Below are 12,516 nucleotides of genomic sequence, written 5' to 3' on the forward strand. Positions count from 1 at the left end.
GTGTTGTTTATCTGATACCTCACGAATTAATATGTCAAACCCGTTTAGGATGAAAATTAAGAATTGCGAGAAACACAGCAAACACACGCAGTACACGATTGAAAAAATTGACCGCACCGATAAGTAACAGCCAGCGATATAAATAGGACAGGTTGAAATATAATTACTACAACGGCAAAATAAAAGACAACTGTTAGCAAGTTAATATTGTACATTATTATTTAATCCGTAAATAATTTACGTAACGATATTAGCAATTCAGAAAATTAAATTTAAGGAATATATCAATTATTCTTTTACGAATTAGATTTACGAATTTATTTAATTATTCTTACGAAAAGACATTTATTTTTTTTAAATTTCAGAATTATAACTTCATGGATAGCCCTAAATATGTTACGTAAAAAAAAAAAAAACTAAAACAATCGGTTAGAATGAATTCTTATATTAGAAAAAAAAATTTAATTTAATCGCTAAAATGATTAATAAGGTATTAAAAGTAAATCTATTTAAAAAAATTATAGAGGAAGAAGAAGAAGTTGAGGAGGATGAAATGGGAGAAACAATACTGAGATCTGAATTTAAGAGAGCATTAAAAGATTTAAATGGCAGAAAGGCTCCTGGAATAGACGGAATACCTGTAGAATTACTGCGCAGTGCAGGGGAGGAGGCGATTGATAGATTATACAAACTGGTATGTAATATTTATGAAAAAGGGGAATTTCCGTCAGACTTCAAAAAAAGTGTTATAGTAATGATACCAAAGAAATCAGGGGCAGATAAATGTGAAGAATACAGAACAATTAGTTTAACTAGTCATGCATCAAAAATCTTAACTAGAATTCTATACAGAAGAATTGAGAGGAGAGTGGAGGAAGTGTTAGGAGAAGACCAATTTGGTTTCAGGAAAAGTATAGGGACAAGGGAAGCAATCTTATGCCTCAGATTAATAGTAGAAGGAAGATTAAAGATAAACAAACCAACATACTTGGCGTTTATAGACCTAGAAAAGGCATTCGATAACGTAGACTGGAATAAAATGTTCAGCATTTAAAAAAAATTAGGGTTCAAATACAGAGATAGAAGAACAATTGCTAACATGTACAGGAACCAAACAGCAACAGTAGCAATTGAAGAACATAAGAAAGAAGCCATAATAAGAAAGGGAGTCCGACAAGGATGTCCCCTATCTCCGTTACTTTTTAATCTTTACATGGAACTAGCAGTTAATGATGTTAAAGAACAATTTAGATTCGGAGTAACAGTACAAGGTGAAAAGATAAAGATGCTACGATTTGCTGATGATATAGTAATTCTAGCCGAGAATAAAAGGATTTAGAAGAAACAATGAACGGCATAGATGAAGTCCTACGCAAGAACTATCGCATGAAAATAAACAAGAACAAAACAAAAGTAATGAAATGTAGTAGAAATAACAAAGATGGGCCGCTGAATGTGAAAATAGGAGGAGAAAAGATTATGGAGGTAGAAGAATTTTGTTATTTGGGAAGTAGAATTACTAAAGATGGACGAAGCAGGAGCGATATAAAATGCCGAATAGCACAAGCTAAACGAGCCTTCAGTAAGAAATATAAGTTGTTTACATCAAAAATTAATTTAAATGTCAGGAAAAGATTTTTGAAAGTGTATGTTTGGAGTGTCGCTTTATATGGAAGTGAAACTTGGACAATCGGAGTATCTGAGAAGAAAAGGTTAGAAGCTTTTGAAATGTGGTGCTATAGGAGAATGTTAAAAATCAGATGGGTGGATAAAGTGACAAATGAGGAGGTATTGCGGCAAATAGATGAAGAAAGAAGCATTTGGAAAAATATAGTTAAAAGAAGAGACAGACTTATAGGCCACATACTAAGGCTTCCTGGAATAGTCGCTTTAATTTTGGAAGGACAGGTAGAAGGGAAAAATTGTGTAGGCAGGCCACGTTTGGAATATGTAAAACAAATTGTTAGGGATGTAGGATGTAGAGGGTATACTGAAATGAAACGACTAGCACTAGATAGGGAATCTTGGAGAGCTGCATCAAACCAGTCAAATGACTGAAGACAAAAAAAAAAAATTTTTTTAAAATAACGGTTAATTTTTACAAAAGATATTTTTTACAACTAGACCCGGACACGTGTATATTGACATGAATTTTGTAATCGCATAATCGTAATTATAATTCACTGCACACTGTACACAAAAGAATTTCTCTTATTATTTCGCTATACATTACAGGTTATTAAATAGATCGCAATATATTATAGTATGTTGAAACACAATCAGCAGTTAAAACAATACGTAATTACTATAATATAAATTTAACCGAACAATTAAATAAAACATAATAATAAAATGAAACCAGTCGTGTTGGTTAAAACAATAATCGATCTTAATTGGAAATATCGATATTAATATGACATCAATCAACCAATCAGTAAAGCTTAATGAATTTATCGATATCTAATAACAAAAACGATCTCCTAATGAAGATGATGGTAACATGAATAACATAATTGTAATTACTGATAATTATAATATTGTAATCGTGATAAATTTTTAACACGTGATATCATTCACTAATATGTATAACAATGATAAAAATAACAATAATAATAATAAAAAAATGGCGTCACGATATAGTACCTATAAAATAAAGGCGCCAACGATATAAAGAAACAAATTATCACAATTGTGTTAACAAAACAATAGGAAAAAACTACATATGTTTTATTTTACATTCCACTATATGTTATTAAGTCTGTTATATCTTAATTTTTACTTTAATTTTAATCACCAATTGAGATTGTTAATTTTGATTCTATTTAATATAAAACCGTATTCGTTTGTCTGTTATCCTACATTAAAACGGGATATTAAACAATAAAGAGCATATTTTTTATTATTTTTATCTTATATAATAATAATAGTTATAATACTTTACTAAATAATAAGTTATTTTTTCAATCGATCCCCTGGCTTGCTCCCTGTTGAGGATCAGTACTCCTGATACTTTTACGCCACTCTTGGCGATTTTGTGCCATTTCTGGCGTTAAGACCATCGTCAGCATATCATTATGAATGCTTCGCGACCAGGTAGTCAAACGGTGGGCGGTCTCTTGCCTTCCTTTACAGTTAAAACCTGTCATACGATCTTCACTTCTTCGCATTACGTGTCCGTACCAGCGTAAACGGGTTTCTCGCATTTTTAGCTGTATTTTGGCTACTTTAAAGCTCCCTCGGATGTACCCGTTTTGGATTTCGTCCAGTCTTGTACACTTCCTGCCCGTCGCAGCACTTTCATTTCTGCGACGTGCATTTTTTGTCGCATTTCCTTATCCCCCAGCACTCGGATCCACGTAGCATTTCCGGTCTAACGGCTCGCTTGTACGCGGTGTCTTTAGTTAATAGGAATTTCTGCATCACAGAGAACTCCAGAGAGCGACCTCCGTTTCAGCCAGTCTGCCTCGATTCTATTTTCTAAATCTCTTTCCGTGTTTGCCCTGACGTTGACTGTGGATCCAAGGTGCTTCCATTTCTCTACTTTATTTAAGGGAGTTCCTTCGATAGTAGGTACTGCCTGAGTGTTGCTGTTGTCACCAGAGAAACTGCAATGCATGTATTTAGTCTTTTTGCGACTTGTAGGTGCTTTCCAAAACCTTACGCCATTTGTCGAGGTTATTTTGGATTTCCGGCGACGATTTCTCTATTAAAAACCACATCGTCTGCATATAAAACCGTCCATGGAGTCGTTTTTTGGAGATCTTTTGTGATGTAGTCCATGACCGTGTTGGAAAGCAAGGTTTAAAATTTTGTTACCCTTAGTAAATAAACCGATAAATAATATATTTTACCTTTATTTTTATACGTAATTTCCTTTACCTATATTCTGAAAATACATTAAATTTGTTTGAAAACTGTAAATAAATTTTTACTTAGCGATAAAGCGTCGTAATTATTTGAAGCAAAAAGTAAAATAAATAAATATTGCAATTTTAAGTAATAATTTTATTTATCGTCGGATAAAAGTTCGTTTTATTTTAATTATTATTATTTTATTATAAAAGTGAATTGTGAAATTTAAATGTTTATTAGGAAACATGAAAAATTATTTTTTAAACAAATAAATACTTTACGAATAAAGAAAATTATATCTGTTTTTAAATTAAAATTAAGACTAAATCATTGTTTTATCACCGACGTTTTAAAGCGCGATCTATTTAATTCGTTTTGGATAAGTTTTAATAGACATAACTCTATCGCTAGTTTTTTAACAGAAAACCCAACTCGTTTTGCATCAATAATGTAAAAAATACGATGTAATTCTAAGAACGTAAGTACGTGAAATCGAAATTGTCTAAATGTTATTATACTGTTTAAAACTTTTACATCGGTTCCAGTCATAAAAGTAGAAAATTAACAGAATGTTTAATTAATTAAAATAAATTTTTAATTAATAAATCTTCAGTATAATAAATATTAATTAAAACAGAAGTTTATTATTATTTTTATTTTACAATTACTACCTCAAACATGCTAAACGTAAGATGAGTTGAATGAAACTGCGGTAAATATATTCAAGATTTACTTCAAAAATGGAATTCAGGTCTTCAATTTGACATGAGATTAATTTTTATATGTACGTTTATTCTTTTTTCATCAAATGAACCGATTTCCATTTTTAATTTGTAGAGGAAATTCTCTTTGGTTCTTTGTAGAGAAAGAAACAAACAAGTTTCTTTCAGATAAATTCCACACGAGATTGTTTAAAAAACATTATACGATCTACGTAGAATATTTGATGATACTTATTGTTTTATTTTGGTGATTTCTTATTAGTGGATTACTGAAGCAAAATTATATATAATCTGTTATGATTGTGAATTGGACTTTTTTTTTGTTCGAAAAATTTGTGTTAATATTTACTTTAAATGTAGAAATTAAATTTTGAATGACTTAATTTAAATTAACTTCCTTTTGAAAATACTAGATTAATAAATATTTTAATATTCCATCGTGCTTTAGTTAACGTTCAGCAGTAAATATTTATTTTCGTTGCATTCTTCATATTATTCTCAATACATAAGATTTCTCCCTTTTTACATTATTCTTATGAATAAATTTTTTCCATACCGGCACCGGTTTTTAACCCGTATTTTAAAAATAAACGATCAAACTATACGATTGAAAAAAATAATAATACAAGATAAAATAAAACTATTAAAATAATTTTAAATTTCAACTTATTGAATTCGGTACCAAATTAAGGGTTAGTTATTCATTATTACTTGTTTACTTTTATTTCGTACGTACTTCGAAGAATTGAAGTTTACAGAAAAATCAGTATTCTCTTTTTCTGGAAAATGTAACTAGATATTAAAGGAGAAGTAACGGTGATCTTTTCGAAAATGGGGTATTGGATTTATTGCGAATCTTTACGTTTTAGGGTTCAACTAATTCTTCTAAGCGCAAAAAAAACATATTTCTGGAGGAGTGTTGCACTGCTTTTGACCTTATATCTCGGTATATAAAATATTGAACGAGCCGATTTTTTAAAAATTTCACTCAAATATTTTTTATATATGTGGCATAATTCATATTATTTTTTTTCAAAATTCGTTAAGGAAGCGGGGGATATCGCGAAAACCCCAATTTCTGTTTTCTTCTGAGACATTATAAACCAAATTTCTTAACTACAATGTACGCATAAATAATCCAAAAGAATCAACCTCTACCTCTTAAAAATAAAATATATATATTTATCCTTTCGGTTTAATATTTTTCAAAAACTTCCTGAAAGTTTATACTTCATCCTTAGAACGATCAAGAAATATCTATATATATTTTTTTAAATTGTATGCCCCGGAAATAATATGCAGAAAAGGTTTGAAAATCCTTTTTGTTCTTTTGGCCTTTATCGAAGGGGATTTTAGATCCGGAGAAAACTATACTTAGCAGATTTGCTAAGCTTAACCTATACGTGAATATTTTTAGAAAAAAATTAATATTTATTCCCCGTTTCTAAAAATATGTGTTCTATTTTTTTCGTCTCTAATAATAAATTTATTAATTATTATTGATTTAGTTTATTATACTTGGCGGGCTTTTTTTTAAATTCAGCGATTTATTTTTTTGTAGTTACTTTTATTTCGTATTTAAAGGGTATTCGATAAAATTCAATAGTCGATAAAAAGAACGCATTTAAGGTTTTTTTAATAAAATTTTAATAAAAAATTTTATTAATTGTAAATTATTTTAACTGTTATATACGATAAGACGTAACGAAGAAATTTGGATGCTCTTCTTTAAAATAATAATTTACATTACATCTAAATCCAATTTTTTCTTGGAAATTTTTCTGTTTACGATAAATTTTATCTTTTCCAAAATAATGCTACCTCCGGTTTTTTTCGCCAGTTAAAAAAAAAAATATTTTAAAATGTTTATAAAAATACGCCTATTTGATAGAAATATAAAAATTAGGCTTGTTACCTTTGCTTTAAAAAATTAATTATCGGAGATTTTAATCGGTAACTACTAAGATTCATTCTTTTTATCGACTATTGAATTTTATCGAATACCCTTTAAATACGAAATAAAAGTAACTACAAAAAAAGAAATCGTTGAATTTAAAAAAAAGCCAGACAAGTATAATAAACTAAATCAATAATAATTAATAAATTTATTATTAGTTTTATAAATATCATCGTAATGAAAAAGTGCAATATCTTTGTAAGTTTAGTACGGATAAAATTGAATTATTAATTCAGTTAAAGGAAAACTTCCACAAAATTGTGAGGAATAGTTAATAAAACAGCTTAATGAGAATCCTTTATTTTATTTTTCATATAAAATAACTGTGATCTGTGTTAAAAAAAAAATCTTAATAGACCATTCAAAATTTTCCTTTTTTACGGATAAAATTAAAAAAAAAAACACAATATATTTATATATTGTTATTTAAATAAATTTAAATAGAACTGTTGCTCATTAATGCGATGGAAGAAAGATTTACGCTTGGCTACGACTAAATAGGATAATTCAAAGTTGTCACAATAACAACAGATTGAATTCCAGTTAATATAAAAAAAAAATGGGTAAACATATTTTAAGCAAATACAAAGAACTTTTTTTTTAAATCGTACCACATAAACTACTCCAACCTGCTTGCTATTATTTCATTTTTTAATCCGTTTGCTTCATTTGTTGAACCAAAAAAAAAGAGAGATATTCCTTATTATTCGTAGAATTTTTTTACAAATTAATTAAATAAGAAATATTTTTGTATTTTGTTTTTCTTCTTAAAAATAAATAAAATTTTAAACGTAGGAAGTAGCATGAAACCGGCTATCTTTCTGACCTTATTTCGTTACAAAAACTAGTAACAGGCTAGGTTGTTCTTTTAAAATCCCGGTCGGTTGATTGTTTCATTTCTGTTTGAAAGCATTTTAGCCGTACACACAGAACGATTTACAAAAAATGTAACAAACTTTCAGGATATCTTCTACTGGTGAAAATAAAAGAAATTTCACGTGAACATAGGTTCGGTAGAGATTGTTGGCCTCTGGTTTTTTCTCTTACGTAAAATTAGCCAAACTGTAATTCTTGGACCAAAATTAAACGGTTAATTTAGCGGTTTTATATAAAATTTTATCTTAAAAATTGTAAAAATAGGTTCTAGAACGATATTTTTAGTAGTTTTTGGGAAATATGTGGTAAAAGACAAAAAGATTGCGGTCGACATAAGTTTTAAACAAAAGTTTAAGAGAATTTGATTTTGAGTAAAATGGTATAAATAAAGACTGCAGAAAGTATATAAATTTAAAAAAATTCAAGTTTATTAAAATCAAAAAATATCAGATAGCGGCAGATTTTATCTAGGTATAAACGAAATAAAATTTTCAATAACAGTAAATAATATTATAAAAATAATCAAAATTAAATAAATAAAATTAAAAACATATTGTACGCATTGGACGTCAAATTTTTCCCGCGGAGTGGCGGAAAACATTTGACGTCACGACATTTGACGAATGGTGGAGGACACTTTCGACAGTTCATTTAATAGTATTTAAGTGTTTTGTTTTTTAATATTGAAAATTTTGTTTTAATACCTAGTTAAAATCTGCTGCGTTTTGATGTTTTCTGTTTTTAATGAACTTCGGAATCTTTTGTTTGTATATTGTTTCTGTCTACTTTATCGATACCAATTTTCAGAAAATAAAATTCTCTAAAAGTTTTATTTAATAATTTTACGTATTTATTTTCTATTTAACGAGTTTATTTTACAGCAAACATAAATTAGGGTCTTTTTCTACCCTAATTTTTTGTCTTTTATCCCAGATTTTTCGAAAGCTAATAAAAATACAGTTCTGCGATCTACTTTTTCAATTGCTGAGGTCAGATTTCAAATAAAACCGTTAAATTTACCCCGTAATTGGAATCCGAAGAACTGGAGTACGGTCTAATTTTACTGAAAGCTCAAAAATCAGGGCGAAATCTTTCATCGGTCGACACTACCTAACTAAAGCGTTTACATGAACTTTCTTCTCTATTTTCACCGTTAGAACAAGCGGTGAAAGTTTTTACATTCTTCGTGAAACATTCTTTTTTTAAACCGGTCAACGAAAATCGTTAGTAAATAAATAATATACTAATACTTCCTGGGGAAAGATTCTCTAAACTTTTGAGAAATAGATTGTCTTTTCTTGTCTTGTGTTTTTCACTGGTCTTTGAAATACTTCCTTTTTATTTTAAATCCTGTAGATATACGTGTAAAGTACTTGAGGTGGTTCCTGGAACCTGCAAAGGTAGTGAATAATTACTTAGCGCGGATAGATCCAGAGACTTTTAATTCTCGTCGTTATTTTATTTTATTTAACTAACGGTCAACCAAAATGAAAAAAAAAACAGAAATTACTCTAAACAAATACTTTATTACTGGACACGTTTTTGGGGTTAGGTGAGATATATTTTCACGATTCCGAGTTCAATAAGCAGCAGTATTTTCATATTTTTGCCAAACACAAAACCAAGAAATCTTCATAAAGTGCCTTTAGAAAGCTATAACAGCAAGCGTCATTGTCGTACCGTATTTTACAAGAACCGAGAAGGGCGAAGAATCAAATTTATACGGAAATGTTAATCGAAAAGATCAGATTTTATATTAGCTTTAACTTAAAGATTTTGATCGTGGCAAAGTCTGATTTTAACAAGACGCTAAGTTTCATTTTACTAGTCTGACAGTTCTGCATGAAATTTTTTAGGGCCTAGATCTCTAAGTATTATTCGGTGATTTATTTAAAAAGTAGTAAATGCTAGAATTGAAGAAAATTAGAGGTTTAATAATCAAAATTCAAGAAAATGTGGAAAACATCTTTGTTTATTTAATGTCTATCAGAATATTAATAATGGTGGAAATTTAAAAAACAATTTTTTTTTCAAAACATAAAATATTTTAAAATAAAACTAAGTCGATGTTAAAACTTTCTTAAACCGTTCTTTTAACTTAAAAAGTAGATACTTTTGATAAATACGCAGTAATAAATTTCACATTGTGATGTACATTTTTAACAAAAAATTAAAAAGAGCAAGTCAGTATAAAGAATGTATATAAGAATATAATTTCACTTTACCCACAACTATTTATAAATATAAATTTACCATATTTCTTAAAGAATAACCATAAAACATTACAAATTAATTAATAAATTGCATCTTACTTCTACTGATAATGTCCGCAATTTTATTTTTAATCAATTTAAATTAAGCAAAACCTATTATGTAACAAACAAACAAAAATATATATATATATACATATGGATATTATATATGATAACGAATTATCTAATCTCTTTTTAAATAAGCATTGATTATAATATTCTTAAATATACTCACGGAGTCTTCATTTTTGTATAAAATCTTATTTCACAATTTGTCTACAAGAATAAACATAGAAAAACATCGTTGATTTCTACAAATAAAACGATGGTTACTTTTAATTATACCTGTATTATAATACTGGAGGACAAAGATTTAACTATTTCGTACAGATGAAGTATTTATGATATAATTATTTAAGCGTTAAATTTTTATTCGTAGTTCTGCCTTAGAACGACCTGATTTAAAAAGACTGGAAAGATTAATTAATATTTAGATAAAAAAATAATCAAAACAAAATTACATAGTAACTATTTTTTTTTCACGACCTCTAAACAAAAAAAAAAACATAAATCGTTAAATATTACAAAAATAACTTATTTTTACCTTTGGGATTTAATAGTTCAAGGGGCAAGTACAATTAAAAGTAAAAATGTTAAATTAACTCATGTAGTCTATTACCTTGGCGGAACGGTACCGACTCAACCTTTCATCAGAAATGTACCGGGTTCAAATATCTACTCGTTTGGCATTTTACGTACGCTACACGAATTCCAGTCCTAAATTTCACAGATAAACGTATAGCTTACATAGCGAATTAATTAGTTAATTATTGTATTGAGTTTATATTTTTTTAAATATAGTAAAAGAGTTAACACAAACTACTCTTGATTATCTGAAATTCTACTAACAAAGAAAGAATTCGATTATAATTATAAAATAAATACCTGGAAGCATAATTTCGGTTATCTAGAAATTGATTTGTAAATAAATTTTATTTAAAATTTTTAAAATTGATTTTTATTCGTAGAGGTCTGTACGTATTGAACGTTCAAAAATGTTTAAGGATTCTTAAACACAAAGATAAAAGTTACTCGGTAACGGATTTTGGAAAAACTTTTGGAAATATTAATTTTTAAAATTAATTTTAAAAAAATTAATTTTTTTCCAAAAAATTTAAATTATTAGTCGTTGTACTAAAATTAACTTAATCTTCAATTAAAACCCGTTATTATTAGCTTCGTTTATTTAATATTCTTTTTTTAAGAATAAAACAAATTGAAGGAGGCTAAGCAACTAAAATGTGGACCGAATTAAATCCCTCATTTGTTTATAAAAGTGACAATCTAGTTTCTATTTGTTTATTTAATTCGTGATGTCTTGGGCAATGATGGCAGGGTTTTGGAGCGAATGTTTCTCTTTTTGCATAGTACTGGGTTACTGCAAAGGATTTACTATACTTATATATGTTTTTCTGTAAGGAGAGTTTTTTAATAATTTTATCCTTTATTTTCGATTTGATTTTTTAGTTCTATGTGTTTAATTTTACTATCCGGGGTTGGATTTTTGCACAACCCATCAGAGTTAGGTAAGTTTTTATAGTTTCTTTATTCTATTATTTTATCTTTAATATTTTATCAACTTTGTCTGTGATATTAGATTTGGGTTTTATTTTGCCTTCTTGGCTTGTTTTAGTAGATCTTTATTATATGATTAATATTACATTTACACCTTGTATAGCTTATTATTTTGGAGTTTTATTACCCTTTTAATAATAACTACCTGGCGATGATAACGCCCTGGCGTTTTTCGCCCACAAACAACCAAATAATTTAATTTCTTTATTTCCAATATAATGTATTTACAAAATCCTTTAATTATTAAAAAATTTCGAATTTCTTTCAAGAAGGTTAATAACTTAAATTTTAAATCACGCTAATGTATATTTCAATAAAAAAAAACTAAGCTAAAATTACATCCTTGTAATAGAACTATTGTGGAATATTATGATGTTGGACATAACGGTCCCGTGATAACGAAACGTTTGATCAAACACTAAAAATCGGGGTGAAAATCAAATAAAGTTTTTTCAAAAATGATACCTAAAGTTTCTTCAATATTTGTAGTCGACTTAAAATTTTAACAACGTAAAACTCCATCGTTCTAAATAGGTTATAGTTTAATATTTTTTTCCTTGCTCTTTTTTATAAAATCTAAAATAATTTTTTACCTTCTGACGATAAGAATAAATAAATAATTACAAAATTTTAATTTAATTTAGCAACTTAATGAACGGTTAATAGTTAGCTAGTTAACAATGTTTTCTTAAACGGCAAGTTTACAGAAAAAAAGAATTAAGAAAAGAATTTGGAAATAAAAATTTCCGTGTTGTGTAATCTTAAAATATAATTTTAAATTCAGACTTATTTTTTTCCTTAAAATCAAAACTATTTTCGTATCCCCGAGATATTTTCTCTAATTTATTATTTCGTTTCCGTCGTCAATAGACCGCATTAAAAACTAAATTTACTTTGCATTAATGTTTTCTTTTCACCCAGTACTCTTTCGTTGTTTGGCTAACTTTTTCGCTCGTTTTGGGTAAGTTTACTTCCCCTTTTTCCCGAAAACTTAAAAAATTTTTTTTTTACTTCTGAAAGTATTTCGTTTCAAAATAATACTTTAATTAATATTTTTCGATTTTACGAAACCGGTTATTTTTTAGCGTTTTAGTTAGAATGTTCATTAAAGATTTTTGTAAATCTTTTGTCCTCCGTTCTTTTTAAGTGCCAATAAAAGACTACCCTTCTCTTTTTTAAACCTTTCGTTGTTTTTTTTTTCAAATTTACGCTTAATTTGTCC

This window comes from Lycorma delicatula, chromosome 10 (assembly GCF_047948215.1).
Source record: "Lycorma delicatula isolate Av1 chromosome 10, ASM4794821v1, whole genome shotgun sequence".
NCBI classification, from domain to species: domain Eukaryota; kingdom Metazoa; phylum Arthropoda; class Insecta; order Hemiptera; family Fulgoridae; genus Lycorma; species Lycorma delicatula.